The sequence below is a fragment of the Diadema antillarum genome, unplaced genomic scaffold (assembly GCF_040938485.1).
Source record: "Diadema antillarum isolate AM-2024a unplaced genomic scaffold, OU_Dant_1.0 scf00000040, whole genome shotgun sequence".
NCBI lineage: Eukaryota > Metazoa > Echinodermata > Echinoidea > Diadematoida > Diadematidae > Diadema > Diadema antillarum.
In genome coordinates, this window is record NW_027270929.1 from 2152344 (window position 1) to 2169603 (window position 17260).

A 17260-nucleotide genomic window follows, 5' to 3' on the forward strand; every position below is an offset into this window, starting at 1 on the left:
CTACTGGTGATCATCTTTTTTGTGGCATGCTCATGAACACTGCTGCAAAGATCAATGCAAATGTTTAGTCGGAGGGATTGGTATAATTTGTGTCATCAAACACTACAGCATTGAGCTACACCTAAGTCTTTCCTATTGTAACTGCGACTTATATTTGTCAGTAATGGGCAGAAAATATTCCTAATTCTGTGAAAGCCCGAAAACTAGAGTCCCGTTATATGTCGAAGTTTATTGCCAACGGAGGCCGAGAGTCAGGGAAAAATAACGCTCATCAGGCAGAAATCAAGAAGTTTATTACGGAGAATTACTCAAACACACAGGGATGGATAATGAGAATGTCTCGCCTGGCATGAGAGGTGCAATATATGGTGGAGAATTATAACTGGCTAATAAATTGTGCTAACATGACTGGGGACCGTTTCTGAACTGGTTGACTCTCTCTCTCTCTCTCTCTCTCTCTCTCGTTGGATACTAGTACTCCCTCTCTCTCTCTCTCTCTCTCTCTCTCTCTCTCTCTATTGAATCGCGGTTATCACGGGATAGCTACAATGTAGCTCTCAACAGCGTCCAATCCTCCTTGTCGACAAGCTCTTCACTCCATCTCCTCTTGATAACTTCTCCTAAGATAAGCATAATATCTGTCTTATATACCCCTTTCAAACAAGCTCCTCTTGCTCGGGGTTCCTCTATTCAAACATTCTCTTCCAAATTGGTCTAGTTCTTCTGACCACGACTTTATTCGTTGGATCACCTGCGTCGGTCAGCACTGAACTCTGCCTCATCGTCAGCTTCGTGTAGAGCCTGAAAAGACAGACGCCGGTGGACCGACATGGTTTTACCTCGTGATACAAACTTCAATGTGCATGGTTTTGGAACAGCAAACTAGCCGTTCTTCTGGTCAGCGATGCTCCTTTTCGACAAGCGGCTATGGGGAAGCTATCTACTATCTGGAGTCTAAATGATGTCTTGCTGCCGACTTTAAAGGTCCGTAAACACCCGGGTATAGAGAGTCATACGGGCTTTTATCACGCACTTAGTGACTTTCGCAGCGTTTACGTACTGGCAGTAATAACACAAACAGAGGTAACGATCAAAATGACTTCTGAGCTTTTAGAATATTATATGCTTGAACTAATCTGTGCCAGAGATGCTTTGCAAATTTTCCTTAATTGCTCTTTTATGCTGACAGGGCGGTGGACAGATCAACATGTAAAGCGACGCAATTACTAGAAGTTCACATCGCATAATGCGCTTTTTAAAGTGCATCTGACGTCAATTCGTAGGTCGCAAAATTAAGCACAAATTTAGCAGAGCGCTATCATCGATAGTTCTCCAATCGCCGTAACATCAAATAGTGCTCAGGACTTCGCACAATATGGAACTCAATAGCACCTATGGCTACATATCGACGGAGTCCCCTCACAGTACTGTGTATCTGTCTAAGAGTGGACAACTCTTGTCGCAGATTTTAACCACCGTCGGCGGACTCGCAGTTTTCTCTCTGAACATTTTCGGATTTATTCTCATATCAAAAGAGCAACATCTGCCCATTACCGACGAATATGGGATATTGTGCAAACTGGTCTGCTGTACGGATGTGTTCACGTCGATTTGTATAGTTGTGCTTGGTTTTTTTTTCACCGAGGAAAACGTGGATAGGAACATCACCACGTGCAGTTTGATGTACTTCATGTTCATGTTTTCGTTTCAAGTATCTGCGTGGCTTCTGTGCAGCATTGCCCTCGACAAATTGGTCTACATCATAAAACCGTTGACGTATCACATCATAATTACAAGGCAACGCATAAGAATTGGTGTTGTTGGTATTTTGATTGTATCGCTGAACACGATCGTCCTGCTCCCGTTTGATGGTTTTCCTATGAATACCCTTTCTCAGTGCTCCTTCAACTCCATTGATGGGCTAAATTCACCCGACGTATATCCGTTTTTGCTTGCGACTACTCTTGTGGGAGCGATTCCTATTTTCTGCACCATCATCATAAACGTCTCCCTCATCGTCATCGGCATTCGATACTCGTGTAGACTCCGAAGACTCGCGGTGTTACCACTTACAGCACGGAAGCGCCCGCGGAGAGCAAGAGGTTCAGAGACCGAATGGGGTAAATCTCCGCGGACTCAGAAACTTTGTTGTGCTTGGCAGTTTCATTTCGCTGATATTTGTGACTATTATAGTAGGATCCTCTTGTATGCGATTTTATCAGGAAGAAGTGACTGGTTATACTGTCACTTACATCGCGAATGACATTGCGATTCTACTGTGGAGTTCCAAAGGAGCAGTTGTGCTACTTTCTAACCCGTCCATGCATCGACACGTGAGGAAATATCTTTGCCTGTTTACCCGAAACGTTGAACCAGCAGAGTAGCATTATGAAGTAAAAATCACATTTCATTTGAAGTCAGTCTACATTTGTGTAACTCTCCTCCCGTTGGTTGTTGAAGATTGATCATTCGTTTGGGCTGTTTTGTGACCATTCCTCACATTAAAATTATATATAACTCAAATCAAATGGACTCTCCTAAACTATGTAAACATTGGAAAGAATATACACACTCTGGAAAGAATGTATTGAGAAAAGAGGATGGATATAAAGGTCTCTGTTATCTAGTCTAGCCTTTTCAGTGTTGCCATTGGTCTACCAGAGGGCCCTGTCATTGTTATATAATCATCCTCACGTTGCCAGGTAACCATTAATACACCTGTTTCGAGGACATGGTGGGTAATAGATAATCTAATCCACGAACTCTCGTCCTCCTCTTGAGAGTTGGGGGTCTTATTCACTATGGAACGGCACCCCACATGATGATGATGAAGATGATGATGATGATAATGATACACTGTACTACTACTAATGATGATAATGATGATGGTAATAATAATAATAATAATAATAATAACAATAGTGATAATAATGATAATAATAATAGTGATAATAATAATGATAATAATAATAATGTAACGTGTTGTCTGATAACCCAACAGATCCAAAGAGACAAGGAAGAAGAATCCGCTTTATCACAAATTACTATCGATTTCCGCAATGTACGTTGGCCCTATACAGTCAGCAAAGAAGAGACATGATGCTATGGTCTATATGTGTGTGCGTATCTTTGCGTTATATATATATAAGTGTGAAAGGGGTGTTTTCAGTTTAACCCTTGGCCGTCGCATCTTAGTAGTGTGTAGGTGAGAGAAAGGATGAGACGGTAGACGTAGCTTGAATCCTCACAGTTTGATTTTTATTCTCAAGCTTTCGGGCCCTGCCCTTCATGAAGACTGAGGATCAAAGAAATCAGACAAATTAATAATGATGGACACAGAACATGGTCGTGTGTATGTATGTATGTACATCATTATGTATGATTAACGCATATATATATATATCTGTATATAGATACATATATACACTCCTATCAATTTTGTTATTTTCTGCTATTTTAACCTCAATCATTATCGTTATTATTTTCACTATGATGTTGATCATTATTTTTTTTTTTGTAAACAGTATCTACATTATGTTCTGTATCCATCTTCATTATTTTGTCCGATTTCTTTGATCCTCGGTCTTGATAAATGGCAGAGCCCGAAAGCTAAAGAATGATTTAAATCAAACTGTGAGGATTCAAGCTAGTAATACGTCAATCGTCTCATCCTTTCTCTCATTTATATATATATATATATATATATATATATATATATATATATATATGTATATAATATACATATATATATTGTAAATAAGGTATGTATATATGTTGTGTATATTGTATATATATATATATATATATATATATATATATATATATATGTCTGTGTTTCTGTTGGTGTGTTTTGAAATTTGAGGTCCCATCTCCTTGACGGAGTAATAAACTGGCTACTGCTTGATATCCAGTCTGTCATCCTTAATGAAGGAGTGAAAGGCGAGGCCTGCTGACTAAGCTTTTTACGTTTACATGTAATTATTTCAGAATGTCATAACATATATGACGTGGCCTCATCCACGTCAAGCTCTGCTTATGATTACGGTCCCCTGTATTGATTTCTCCTTTGTTAATAGATACAGTATGCCTTAATATGTTATTTTGATTCATAATTATGTCACTTCAGACTGAATGTTGTTACGCAAATGATTTTTCTGTGTATTGATTTGTATGTATCTGTATCATTTTATTTTCATTTGCAATTGTATTCGGAGGAAGAAAATGCAGAAATAAACCAAACAAACAAACAAACAAACAAATATAGCAAATATATAGATATGAGCAAATTAATGTCCCTCAATAAAAAAGTGTTCAATAAAAGGATCCAATGAGTTCACAATCTCGTCATTTGGAAGCGAAAGCTTTCGACATCAAACTTGATAATTAAGTGTTCTCCGCCTTACAGCGGCCGATTGATGTTATCGGTCAGCCAAAGTAAAGTAAAATATAAATGAAGAGTTTGTTCCCAAAAACCGATAAGTCCATTTATGAAGATTTTGAAGTACGGTCTCTGTCATAAAGTACAAAATAATACCTTTTAAATGATATAGGCCTAAAGGTACATTTTTGAAGTTATGGTGAAAAGAAGCAAAAATTTTCTTATTATTCTCTTTCTTTTTCTTGACCTGTAATCGCAAGTATCTCCATTTGGCAAATAGGGACTTATCCGTTTTTGCGAACAACTTTAACTCTTCAAATGTTGATTGAGTGAAAGCAGCAATATCAGCAGAATACATCAGTGAAAATGCCAGGAAATCGGGCAATCGATTAATGAAATATTAAGGTTTTGGTGTCGTCATCGTTGGATATGAAAACTACAACAATTGATGTCATGTATGGACAAAAATATGTAGAGACTATAAAGAAATTTCAACATAATTTCACTCTCCTATTATTATCAAGGGGAAATGGATTTACATCTTTCAGAAAGCATGAGAAAAACATTACCCTTAACATTATGTCAGTAACAATCTGATAACATGATTGTTGTGTAGGCCTATTTACTGTTATATACTTCCAGAATCACACTAATATTATTGTATTATACGCTTTATGTATTTAACAAAGATGTAATCACATCTACTTTTCATTTTCATAATTTTCTTATGTACCTTTTCAAATTTTGTTCTGTATCACAAATATCCCGTGTATATGCAATGTACATAAATTTCTTTGTTCATTTTGATGGAGGTGAAAATAAAGTTGAAAGTTGAAAGTTGAAAGTAATAACGATGGCGCAAACAAACTGATTTAATGTTCAGGCGGTTTATCAATATTATTGATAGTTACAGTAGAGCCATGCACTGACAGACGCACCTACACACACACACACACACACACACACACACACACACACACAGATTATATAACATACATAAAGATCTTCTGCCCCCGCAGTTTTCTTTCGTTATATCAAAATGTCTTCATATTCGAACGACTAATGTGCATAAAGATATCTAGAGGATTGATTTGGAGCCTGAATTTAACGTTGTTGTATCCGAAAGTTCATTATAACCCTGTTTGTTATAGCGAGAGTGCACTGCACACACACACACACATTATATATATATATATAATATATAATATATAATATATAATATAATATATATATATATATATATATATATCCGTAATTCTTTGAAGTGATTGTGACGTGTATACTCCAGCTTATGTCAGGTGATGATCCTCGAGCACGTCGAGCAGAGATACGTGTAGAATCCAGATGTCACGTCGACCTCGTCCAGTAAATGTGCGTCTGATAATCCAGCAAGATAAAGCTCCAACAAGATCCAGCAAAATAAAGCTTCAATGTAGCAATGTCCACTTCGTTACAAATGCAGCCGATACAACTCTAAAAAGCAATATATCTCCTACACCTTCTCTCCACAAAGTATGACAAGTCAGCAGGTGATGTAGGACTTAGTATACACAAGTCACTCTAGAGTGAGACGTGATGTAATTCTCAGATCAAAGGTACTCTGCCTACTTTGTACATAGGTTCTTTCGACCATTCTCGAATGTTCTGTTATAATCTCCAAGATACAGCTACATACTTGTAAGTTCTAGACTCTTCCACATACGCTGACTTATTTTCTATCTATGGGCATGACATCATTTCTGAAAGAAAAATGAAAGGACGCCTGGGATCATGCAATACAATCACCACTATATTCTACGTATTGGCCTAAAGCACTTGTCCATCCTAGAACCACCCATAACACACACTAAGGCATTGTTACAAACAGAAACACATACATGATTTAATGCTAAAACATACAACATACTTTTGACATCTTCTACTGTATTGCATCAGTACTCAAGATGTAACCTGAATGTAGGCATTTCCTGGAATATTCTGGACATCGTGGGCTCTTTCCTTTCACATGCATGCACTAACAGAAACTTCTCCACTAATTCCTTCAATCTAATAATCCATGAACATACCATGAACTAGTGCACAAAATTAGGAAACCGTGTATGATGAATGTACATATCCTGACAGTAATTTTATGATTTTTTTATTCCCATATTTCTCAGCGAATGGCAACAGAATTGTTAAAAAAAATCTTTTTAGATCGAGTTTTCTCAAACTCTCAATGATGTGTACTACTAATATTTTTGCTTTCACGCAAATCCACATTTTTTAAAGGAAGTACTTTAACCTGTTCAAAGCCGAGATGATCTTTCCCTGGTCGGCCGTACTTTCATCAGCACAGCCAATAGAACTTGAAAGTAATCATGTAATGCTCAAACGAATGAAAAAAAAAAGGTTACGGTACCGAGGGACTGGCATCATTGCTGTATCAAACTTAGATTCAATTGATTCAGTTTAAAAAGCTTTGATCTCTGCGTAAATTGAAGTGTCGAATTCAGACTGACAAAGTATTGATGTGTCAGCATAAAGGTATAATCACGCACGAAATCCTAAGTTCCATGATTACAATATTTGATGTGTCAATCAAACTCACATATTCCAAATTGCCGAATGTAATACATAAATTGGCAAAGCAAGATTTACATTATCAGAACCAACTATTTTTTTTTTGCATGCTCATGAACATTGCTGCAAAGGACGATGCAAATGTTTAGCAGGAGGGATGGTTATTTTGTATCACCAAACACTCAAGCTCTGAACCAAACCTATGAATGTCTTCCCCATTAAATCACTCAAGTTGACAAAGGTAATAACGGTCGCTGAAATCAACCATGATTTAGCAAGTTTGATTTTGACATCTTATATTAGGGCCTACATCGGATAGTAAAAAGGACAGCTCCACCGACACTCGCGCTTGCTAAGTTACAAATCTTTTGTATCTAGCTCTTCCTCATGTAAAGAAGGGAGATCAAGTTTATCCCCAATCAATTCCACAAAACCGGATATTGCTGTCATGGGCCGCTGCAAAATTATATATGTGTTAAGGGCCGGGGTATGTGCACAACCAGTACCCACTACGACAATCAGGTGATCATTAATCATTAAACATCTCACCTTCTCAGACTCGGCACAAATCTCACCTTCCAGGTTTGTCCCAAGCAGTTCGCGCGATACTCGTCAAAACTGAGAGAGGAAAGGAAATACTAATATAAAGATGTCGCCTGCAAGTATAGCAAATTTAACTTTTGATGAGGTAATGCCTCACAAATACAGCGGATATGAAATCGGAATGGTAGTTATACCTTACACGGGCTTCTTTCTCGATACGGCTATCAATTTGTTCGTCGTAATCGTCATGCTACTTTCGCACGATCTACAATTTCTCGACGCTGATTGTTTTCTATTCAAAACTATAGCCATTTTTGACATCATATGCTCTTCCGATTTGGTCTTGCTCTTTACCATGTTATTCGTTGGGTCAACCGCATCCGTCAGCAGTGACATTTGCCTAGTGTTCTGCTTCCTGTGTTTCTTTGTGATGAATGTATCTGCCTGGCTTGCGTGCATTTTAGCGTTACACAAGGTCATCTTCGTAAAGTGTCCGCTTACTTATCAACGCGTCTTATCGGTAAGACGTATCAAATACTCTATCATTGCCTCAATCATCGTGACCCTAAGTGTTGCGATAACTGCACTGCCTCTGCGGGACTTCCCCTTTACCAGTGAGCTTCGTTGCCAGATCAGCAAGATTGAAAGTTTCGTCACCGAGAGAAGCTATCCCTTCGTCATTTTGTTGTTTGTGTATTTCCTTGTTCCTATCGTTTCCGCCGGAGCCTTGAACTTAACACTGCTTGTGATTGCTTTGAAACACTCCAGGCACGTGGGTCGCCTCGGTGCGGCTCCTCCCAGGATCCAACCACGCAACGCAGAAGATGGGAATGGAAGAAAAGTTGGTGGAGTGAACACACGAGGTGTGAAAAACGTTCTACGCGTGAATGCCGTGATGTTGACAGCCCCTCTCATGACCATTCTTGGAACTCTCATCATAGGCCTCGGACCAGTAGAGCTGAATGCGGATAAGCTATTCCTGTTGATGGAAACTTCCATGTGGTTTTGGAACGGCAAACTCGCTGTTCTCCTAATCAGCGATGTTCCTTTTAGACGTGCGGCTAGTCGGAAGCTGTCCAAGATCTTGAATTTAATGAAGCCTTGCTGAGGACTGCGAAGACTCCTTACAACATCCAGGAACGACTTATCCTAGTGTGACAAAGCAGCTACAAATATGTCTTTACTGACTCGACGTTTTCGTAGTTAGACAACACTTCACGATTTTTCGATATAGGGCCTACTAGTTGTCAATTTTTTTGAGATCCAATTATCCCTGCAGAACTGACAGTAAATTGTGATGGTGAGTTGATGTTAATTTGTCCTTTACTACTCTGACAGAGGACTTTTTGAAACTCTTATAGGTAGAGTCCATGGGTACATGTACACATACGTTTTCCCCCTTTGTCGCAAGGGGAAGAGCCCTGTAGTAACTGAAATTGTAACATACGAGGCGAAGGTTTACGCGTTACTGTTAACCAGTAATAAGAGATCATGCAGGGGCATTGTAAACTTGTAAAACGCTCAACATTATGTATAGAGGTCCACGTTTACCGCTTTGATACTTTGAATTTGAATGAGCGTTAGGTTTCATGTTATAGACCGAAGGACTATTGGTTAGGAACGTTTGAGAGAAGTAACCAGGGGTGCTGAAGATGCCAATCTAAAGTAACCCGAAAGGCTTTTATTCGCCTGACATTTTTACTAAAGGCTTCTTGATTAATTTTCACCTGTAATATCCACTCACTCCTGACGTTTACCTCTTTTATTTCAAAGACATCATAATTTAAAAAAGGAAATTCTTTCAAGTGCGTTTATTTCCCCTGCTTTAAGGAACATTCTCGAAAGAGAAAGTTTGACATCTTCGTAAAGCATTCAAACGTCATATCAATCATTAAGGTTAAACGTATTTATTTTCCAAAATGATGTTTTGCTTCCCTTCAAATGATTCCTCAATTAATGTTTATTTCTGTAGTTCATCAATTTCTTTTGATATGTCACTTAAAAAAGTGTATGTGTGTCATTGTAGGCTTAACATTATTATCCTAACTAACAGTTCTTGTGACGTTGGTGGTAATAATACAAATAATGAAAAAAAAATCGTAAGGACAGATAAGCGGAAAGATGACGATCTATGCAGTGATGAAAACTAACCATATTGCAAAATGTTGTTCAACATTTTTTTTTTTCGTTTTGTACCGACAGGACGAAATGTTCACGGATGCCGCCCTAGAAGCGCACACAGTGTCATGCACATAGGAAAGTATGCTTCATGGTCTCTATATTTCGTTCCTTCTTTGGAGCAATAGTATCATATAGCTCACCTCTCCGGTGCCATATCCTTTACATCCCATCCCGCCCCAGACTTCGGCGTAAAATATGGAACTCAACAGTACCGACAGATTTCCATTGGAGGAGATACATGAAAATTATAGCGACAGTACACTGAACCTGCCGAGGTTTGGACAGCTTTTGTCGCAGACCTTGACAGCTGTCGGCGGACTCGTTGTTACCTCTCTGAACATTTTCATATTTATTTTCATATCAAAAGAGCGGCATCTGCCCATTACTGACGAATTTGGTCATCTCTGCAAACTGATCTCCTGTACGGATGTTTTCACGTCGATTTTTACGGTTGCACTATGTTTTCTCCTCACAGACGAAAACGCGGGCAGGAACGTCATCGCATGCGGCGTGTCGTTCTTCGCACTCATGTTCTCATTTCAGGTCGCGGCGTGGCTTATGTGCATTGTTGCCCTAGAGAAATTAGTCTACATCATAGAACCCTTGAAATATCACACCATAATCACAAGACAACGCATTAGAATTGGTGTTGCAGTTATTTTTATTGTATCGCTTAACACAATAGTCCTGCTCCCGTTTGAGGGGTTTCCCATCACAAACATTTCTCAGTGCTCCTTCAGCTCCGTTAATGGAATGATTTCAACAGGTGTATATCCCTTTTTGGCAGCGACTACTCTCATTGCAGCGATTCCTGTTTTCTGCACTACCATCATAAATGTTTCTCTCATTGTCATTGGCATTCGATACGCGAGGAGACTCCGACGAATCGTTGCGTTACCCCTTCATAACGGATGCGCCCAGGCAGCTCAAGAGGTTCAGAGACCGAACGTTGTCAATCTCCGCGGACTCAGAAACTTCGTCGTACTTGAAATGAAACTCTTTTCTTCAATAGTGTCAGTCCTTGATTCAAACTTTGACTATTTGAGGAGCTGGCACAAACACGTCTACCTCTCTTACAAGTGTGTCTGGGTTTGTTTTATTTTTCCACCTGCAAAATGCAGATGACGTCACAAATAGTGGAAAATCATCCGTCAAGGAGGCAACAAAGTATGGGATATCGCACATTTGGTCGCAAATATCGGCGCCGATATTTACAATTTACGATGTCCCTTCAGGACCACCATAATCAGGAGGTCATGGTTTCAAAATCCACTCGAGTATGTATGCCCATGATTATTATCATGGCTTCTACTCAGTTACTAGTAATATATGTTTATTTCCCATATAAGCTGAATGTATGATTAATGTTTGTTAGCAGCAGTTACACCCTATTCTCTTATGATTTAAAACAGTAATAACACACGGTTTCATCAAATGTTAGTTTTATCATTGATGATAATTGTGAAATATTGTAATGCCATCTAGTAAGAAACCATGTTTTCATAATGCACTAAAAGTTCATAGTCATGAAAAGATAGTGGGTTTATTATGTGTTTATGTTTATGATCAGAATATAGACATAATCATGGTTTTTGATCAGTGCACTCTCTCAGCTCTGTTTCTGTGTACTCACAAATTGCATTGTGCATTTAACCTGTTGAAGACTAGTCCTGAGTATACTCGGGCAGGTGTCTATGGGAAATGTGTGTTATAGCAAAATCAGCTCGTCTTCAATGGGTTAAAGGGACTGTACAGTTCTGGTTGAGGTGAGGATTTAGCTTTAACCATTTTGCGAGATATTCAGAAACCACTCTATGACATGTCAAAGAGCATGTAATTCTAAGGGGTATCAAAAGTTTATTTGATGAAAATCGGTTTTGAAATGGTTGAGATATCCAAAACAAGGTGAAACAAAGAGATCCTAATAAAAGGTGTGGCCTGCCGCCTTTTATTATTATCACTTTTTTGGATATCTCAGCCATTTGAAAACCAATTTTCATCAAATAAACGTTGAATCCTTCTTAAACTTACATGCTCTTTCATATTTCTTAAGAGGTTTCTCATTATTTCACTTAGGAATGTTCAAAACATGAATCCCCACCTCAACCAGTACTGTACAGTCCCTTTAGTGACGGTATTTTTGTTTTCTTTTGATTAGATATTGAAGGATACTAAAAAATGTGCTAGATTTTTATCGTTTGTGATTAATCAATTTTTGTAATATGGTATCCACTCTTCTGCATGCAGTTCAAAAAAGATGGGGAGTGGTGGACCTGGATTGACTACCCACAATTCCATGCGCTAATGGCTGAGTATGAGGCTAGCAATGGAGAGAGGCTATTTTCTTCTGAGGATTACATGGCTAGGACACCCTCGTGGGCCGTGTACGGCAGCAAGGAGCAGGGATTTGATCCCGAGGAGACCCGATTCTTCAGGAAAGGAAAGAAAAAAGACTTGTCTGGCTGTTGATGAACACTGAGTGAAGCGATCAACAGTCTACATCTCAACTCGTGTGTATTTATTAGGGTTCGCATTTCATTGGAAGCATTATGCTTCATAACAAACAGTGCATTTTTTTTTGCAATGAGTATGGGTGAAAGACAGAGTTTCAGGAATTGAAATCTGAGAGAGAGGAGAGATAGACAGATGGACATACAGTTATTGCGTGTGATTTTATGAGCTGGCATGAGAATCCATTCACTCAGTACATAAGAGGTTGCTGTTTCTTTCCTGGGCGGGGGGGTTCAGGTAGGGGGGAAGTTATGTGTCACTATTTGTGATGTGCAGCGAAATCTTTGCCTGCAACAGCAAATTGTATGATGATAACCCAAAGCAAACTCATTTGCCACACACAGAGCACAATTTCTATCTCTGTAGCTGTACAAGTACCAGTTACCTGATGTGTTCTGTCAAATTATGTGTTTGTAGGGTATCAGCACATTACTAACTGTAAACAATAATTTTGAGGAAGTATGAATTACAGTTGAACTCCCATGTTTTAAACACAATACAAATAAGTCTTCCAGTTGTGTGAAGTGATGTGTTTGAACTTAATTAATTAAATACAGTGTTGTACTAATTATGAACTCATCCCAGGCCAGTCAGAAAGGGTGAAAATACACTCTTTGATCAAATAGACATATTGTTAAGAGAGCAATTAAGAAAAAAAAAACAGTGAAAGTTCTATGAAATTCTTTGTAGAATAAAAAAGGGTTGTAGAATGTAAAGGTTGTGTATGAATTTCATTAAATAATTGCAACCACAAATGCAAATTCCATAGGTTATGTTAGAGGTAAGCAGATCTCCTGTTTGCTTTTCATGCAAGTTCTCACTAAATTTTCTTGTTTGACAGATTTGTAGAGATATTGATTATTTTTAGTACCAAATTGTTCAAGAATCAACAACTGGGCAGTGATGAATATGTAAAGAGGGATAATGTAGTTGCTGAATCAGTGACAAATAAGACAATGTTATGATTTTTTTTTCTTTAATAATGTGCAAAAATACTTTTGCAAAACTTTTGCAAACATACTTTTGCAAAACTTTTGCAAATTTATCGAAGAGCGACAATTTGCAAAAGTAAAATACATGTAAATGTTTTTGTCTACAAAATCCAGTACATGGAGTATAATTCTTATGTAGATACAGTGTACTCCTAATTTTTGCTTGGTCTTCAATTCACAAATATTTCATGTTGTGAAAAAGGCTGTTGACTCCATTTTTGCGAAAATTTCATACGGCTTATATTTCTGGTTTCACAGTATTTAATCATGACCGATGACACTTAAACAAAATATGCACAACTTTACAATACCTATTATTTCACATTTTGTTTGACTTCATTGATACTCATAACTGAACTTGTTCGTTTGAGTTTACTCCTTGTATTTAGGTCCACCTTGAACTCAGAGTGGAGTTTTCCTTAACCCAAGATGTCCTTATAAAGCTGTATGCTGAGTGTTGCCCACACTACACAATGCTGTATCTCTCATTGATTCTAATCATTTTATTGCTCCACTCAATGCTGGCAGTAAAGTGTACTGAAAGGGAGATGGAGTTACCAATTTGAACAGATGTCCAAGGCCAAGGGGGATGGAGATTATGCTTAGGCAATTATTTATCTATGGTATCTATCTCGGGTCATGAGTTTTAGTGTATGCAGAGTCAGAGCCAGGAAGATACACTGGCACATTGCTGGATGCTGTGCTATTAATCCATTGCCTGCTGGAGTGGGGTGTTTTACACATTGAATCCATTGGAATATATCGTGTCTAGGAGGCAAGTGGTGAAAGGGTTGTCCCAGTTCTTTACATTTAATGGTGATGATAATGGTGATGATAAAAATGCATGTGACATTTGACTCATCGGCGCGCTGCAGGCTGTGGTCACTGTCTTTGAAAGTGTTTTCTGTCACTGATGTTATAATCAACTCTAATTCACATTATCAGAGGAAACTCTACATTTGGATTCCATTCAACTGCAAGTTTTGTTGGTAAACTTTTTAAAAAAACTGCCGCAGTGTCAGTGTACATCATTGATACTTCTACCATGCTGTAACTTGTTTTACCCTCTCTGTACATACATTGTATTTTACCGTTTATCTTGGCACAAACATATGCTAAATACAGTAAATACTTATGATGCTGATGAGTCAATGCACAGATGTCATTTATTTCTTCTTCTTCTCTTTGTAGTATTATGTACATGTACCGTTTTTTCGCCCAATGTGCATGTCATGGAAAATAATTACAGTTTTTGCAAATTGTGCTACTGCATTGTACACATGTCTGTGGGAGGGAAGGTTAAAGTACTGTTTTACACACACATACACATACACACACACACACACACACACACACACACACACACACACACACACACACACACAGACTCCAACTCTCCTGTTTTCGACGGGAGATCTCCCGCCGAAAGCCCATTTTTGCAAAATCTCCCGTTCTCCCGCTTGAGATTTGATTTCTCCCGCCCTGGCTCTGTGTCTCCCGGTGGAAAGCATTTTCTTACTTATTGCTATCGTATGTTTAAAAAATAAGCCTTAGATAGCACCAGAGAACAACTAGAACCCTAGGAACTTTGCGCTTTGCACACATCAACTTGGAGTCTCCCGTTTGCTAGGGGTTTCGGGCAGGAGAATCTCCAGATCAGAAGGTGCTTGGGGTTGGAGTCTCTGCACACATACTCAACTTTTCAGCCCTGAGAATTCTGCAATGCTGTTTAAAAAGTTGGCATCCTTGACAATGTTCACACCCTATTGAAACCATTGTAACCTTATTTTCACTTTGAAGTACATGTACAATTTTAACCTGCTGGTAAACCATTATATTTTTGCAACTTTGTTCATCACTATGTCGCAGATTTCACAGAACTAAAAGTTGATGAACATCTTCAAGGAAACAGTGATCTCATAGGTTTTTATACCTTGTTGGGAAAGGCATCTTTTCTTTTCTCTTTTTTTTTTTGTCTCCAATGAGGATATACAGGGAGCAACTTGAAATGTTATTCAATATTTGGTTTGTGAACATGGATTGTTTTCATCTGCAGTGGTTAAGTTGAAAGCATGGAATATATTTCAAAGCATGTGCTTTCAGAAAATTTAAATTTTTAAAAGTTACACAAACATATAAGTGGGGAACTTGGCTTGCATTTGGTACATGTAAACATTTTCACAGAAATCTGATGTATCTACAGATTTTAAGCAACCCCCTTTCCTTGATTGCTATCAGAGTGATTCATTTTTGCATGTTTTTACATATCACACATGAATGCAGTTGTGCTCAAGATATAAGTGTGCTTGTGATTGACTGAATGCATGACTATTGTACTATGGTTGTTTATACTGCAGTGTCATCACAATTAATGATGAATAGCACAATGAACTAGAAGCTACATGCAGAGAAACAAAAGAATGTCAGTCTAAAGTGTATGAGCAAGGAATTATTGTACAATGTACTAGCCAGGCTCATAAATATATTCTTTGTACCAGTATTCCCAATCAAATACTGTTGAGTACCTATATAAAACTTTTCCTAAAATACTACAGTACATGTATAACATTTTCCAGTTTTTTTTTTTTTTTTTTTTTTTTCTATAACCTTGGCATACAGGACATACATGTAATAGTAATAATAAACTAGACAGATGTACATATTTTTTTCTTGGCATACATGATTGATAAAGATTGTTTCATTCTGCAATTTTCTGTGCAGAATTTCTAGGGCCATAGAAAATACATTGTTAGTGTAAACATCTGTATTCGCATACGGACATTTATGTACATTTTATTGTAACAAAGGCGGATTTCACCTTGCTTGTTGTAGCATTAAGATTGTAGGCCCATTCTGTATTTTGTTTAGGATACAGTGTATTTTAATGTGATATGTGGATGCACCATGGAGTTCACTATCCAAAATCACCCACACTCGGTATAAAGACACAATACTCGTTCATTCATTCATTCCTTTCATTCAATCTGGTTTCATTCATTTAGTAGGCAAAATAAAGTTTATTCAAAAATACTTCCATGACAGGTAAGAGGCAAAAAAATATATATGTATAAATATTAGGAAAAAAACAACCAAATTGCAAATGAGTCAATTTATGATGTGACAAACAAAAAACAACAACCCAATACTATTTCAGTACATGTACCAAAATCAGAGATAACGAAAATCACTAAAACAAAAACTGTTTCATATTACTATCACTATCAAATCTGAATACCAGCAAATGGAATTTGATAAAAATGAATTGACATGATGTGGGGGGAAATGTGCTGAAACTGAAGCAAATGATGAGATTATTCAACCAAATCAAACACATATTATTGAAAAGAATTTTGATTTATGTATGAAATTACAAGTATATTGAAGAAAATAAAATCAAATAAACATACATTGTACATATATACCAAAATAGAGACAATTAAAACCCATAAGGAAAAGACGTTGATTACAAATTACTAATAATAACAAATCTGAATATACATAATCAAGCAAAAAGAAAAGTACAGAAAATTCAGCTCTGATATACAGGGCTATATGAGGAATGGAAGTATGCTGAATCTGTGAATAAGGCTGTAAAATCATGTCTAACACTAACACCTCTCAGGTAATATCCTATCTCTGCAGCAGGTAACACATAATGCATCAGATCAGTAATCGAAATCGCTTACCAGCATCCCCCCCCCCCCCAAAAAAAAAAAAAAAAAACCTTAATGATGATATAGTTTCATAATCTATATATTATAAATGAGTTATTAAAATTCATACACACACACATAATGAAATACACAGCTTCACATTGGTATTCTGGAAGGAATTTGTTCAATACTCGCGTGATAACCCACGTGTATAAATTGCACAGACGCTACTCTGCAAAGACTACGAAACGACTAAAAGGATACAGCACCTGTGGCAGGCGCTACCTATTATGAGTAAAATAATTATTATACATGTTTTGATGTACAATACAAGTGTATTTCACTTTTCTTTCTTAGAATTCTTTCTTTTCCGTCCGTCTCCGCTCAGTGATCGCCGTCTATCTGCTCATACGCAACATAAAAAGCTATACATTGCATTA